Source organism: Labeo rohita, chromosome 25 (genome assembly GCF_022985175.1).
Source record: "Labeo rohita strain BAU-BD-2019 chromosome 25, IGBB_LRoh.1.0, whole genome shotgun sequence".
Classification (NCBI taxonomy): domain Eukaryota; kingdom Metazoa; phylum Chordata; class Actinopteri; order Cypriniformes; family Cyprinidae; genus Labeo; species Labeo rohita.
Genome location: NC_066893.1, coordinates 26,653,799 through 26,656,642, shown reverse-complemented (window position 1 = coordinate 26,656,642; position 2,844 = coordinate 26,653,799).

The following is a 2,844-nucleotide window of genomic DNA, read 5'->3' as shown; positions in this document are numbered from 1 at the left end:
TATTTTTTTTATTATTAATAAATTATATTAAATTTATTTATTTTAAAAAAAATATATATATATATATATATATATATATATATATATATAAAAAAAATAAATTGTTTTTTTCTTTTTATATTAAGCAATTTTTTATTTTATTAATGTGTTTAGTTATACGAATCATATTATTAATCAACTGTAATCATAAAATTAATTGAAAAAAATATTAGTGTTACTGGATGGATGTGGATTTAAAAAAAAAAAAAATGTTACTTATAATAATAATTATTATTAATAGTTCATATTACTAATAATTAATTAATAATAATAATTAATACATGGTATTAAATTGGGTTAGTAATTAGTAAATGGTAATACCATTATTAACTGGTAAAATCTAATATTGTATATATAAAATTGTTTATGATTTTATAATGTATTACAATTAATAAATGATATTAAATTATTACAATATTTATACAATTATAAATTATTATAAATGTATATATAACAGATTGCAAAATACCTAAAAAATACATTGTGTTTTTCTTTATATATTAAACTCTTTTTATTCTATTAAAGTGTTTAATTTTATTAATCATATTAAAAAGAACTGTAATCATAGAATTAATAGAAAATTATAAAAAGATTAGTGTTACTGGGTGGATTGAAACAAAAAAAACAGTTACTAATAATAATATAATAATAGTTAATATTACTAATAAAAATGACTAATACCAATAATAATGACAAGTAATCAATGGTATTAAATGGGATTAGTAATTAATAAATGGTAAAATATAATATTTTATATATTTTTTTATGATTTTATAACTTATTACAATTCATAAATTATATTAAATTATGACATTTATAACATATTGCAAAATACATAACAAAAATACATTGTGTTTTTATTTTTATATTAAACTATTTTTAATTCTGTTAATGTGTTTAATTTTATAAATCATATTGTAATCAACTGTAATCATAAAATTAATAGAAAATAACAGAAAAATACTAAACTAAATTAGAAAAAGCGTTATTGTATGGATGTGGACTCAAAACAGTTACTAACAATAATCATTAATAATAGTTAATATTACAAATCATTACAAATGACTAATACAAATAATTAATGGTAATTAATAAATGTTATTAAATGGGATTAGTAATTAATAAATGGTAAAACCAATTGCAAAATGTGAAAAATAATACAACTTTGTCAAACATATTATTAATCAACTGTAATCATAAAAAATAAAGATGCTGGTAAATCATAACATCATGATACAAATGTATTATTTAATAAATTGTATTAAACAGGATTCATAGTTATTAAATGGTAACTTTCTAGCCTATGGCTACTAAAAAAATTAACAGGAAATATGTTACTGTGTTCAGTTTACTATTTAATGGGGTTTCTGATATTTATGTAGGTTATTGCTTAAACTTTTTAGCAGATAAATATTAAAATGTAATTCGTAATGTCAAGTATCAATTGTTATTACACATCTGAGAGGGAATATTTACAAATTTATGTATCTGTCATCTGCAATAAAACACTGTTAATAAATAAGTGTCTTGTTGTGTCTTATTTCACACTGTCTGAGAAAGAAACAACTCTCTGAACAATAAATGAAACGTGTTGGTGCCAATTGCCTTGTGGTTAGTGCGCCGACATATAGCACAGCTGTGCTCGCGGAGACCCGAGTTCGAATCCCGTCTCGAGGTCCTTTGCCGACCCTGTTCCCCTCTCTCTGCCCAGTACTTTCCTGTCATCTCTCTACTGTCCTGTCCATTAAAGGCACAAAAATGCCCAAAAATAAATTAAACTAAATGTATGTTGAGGAATAAAACGACTGAATTAAAATTACAATGACTTTTTTGCACACACTTTGTAAAGAAGCTCATATAATCACATTTATCTGAGTATAACACAGTATATTAAACTGAAATGTTTAGTATGTGTTGACATTTTAGTCAAGTAACCAACTCTAATTAGCTCCGTTCCCACTTTAGCATCACACAAATTAGCCTGTTGATTTTTGCGTTGTTTTAAGGAAATTTCTCCACCCTCAAAAGAGCCCATACTGTAGTTGAAGAAGCACTTGATAGTAACGTGACTTACTTGCTTATGGCCTTTTAGTAAACACACACACACATTTGGCTGTGCAATATTTCTGCTTTTCTGCAAAATGGCGCTGAATCATATGGAAAACTGCTGAGCTAGCTAATGTTTATTAGCCAAACGTATCATCATAACCTCATAACAGAGACATGGCGCCATCTATTGGTCACTCTGATGCAGTGCAGACAGGCCGTGTGATAGATATTGCCATATTGCATTATGAACACTAATATAAAATTGTACTATTTTTACAGTTTTTCTGAACTGTTAAAACCATCACTCATTTTCTCAAAACCTTAAACACAAATCCAAATGTTCAAACTAAATTCACAGAACCCCTGACTCAAAACTATTTAACCTGTACTCAAAAAAGCTTTCAAATCATACACACATTAGTCATTACTATACGCACTACAGATCATTCATTAGACACTACATCAAAAATGTAGAACACAGTGTCCAGTGCATGTAGTACAAAAAAGAATGTTTTCTGTATATAATAATTTGTTCACACTTGCTAAAACACTAAACCCTCTAAACCAAATTCTCCATAGCCTAAACTAATTTGTCAAATAAATCTCTCTTCTTGCAAAACCTTAAACAAGTTCAGTCAGTTTAGACACTGTTTGTAGATCTCATGGAGTCTTTTTGCAAAACTCTAAACACATTCTCACTCACTAAGACACAATCTGCTCTGTGATGAATTTGTGATGCAAAACCCTGAACACAAG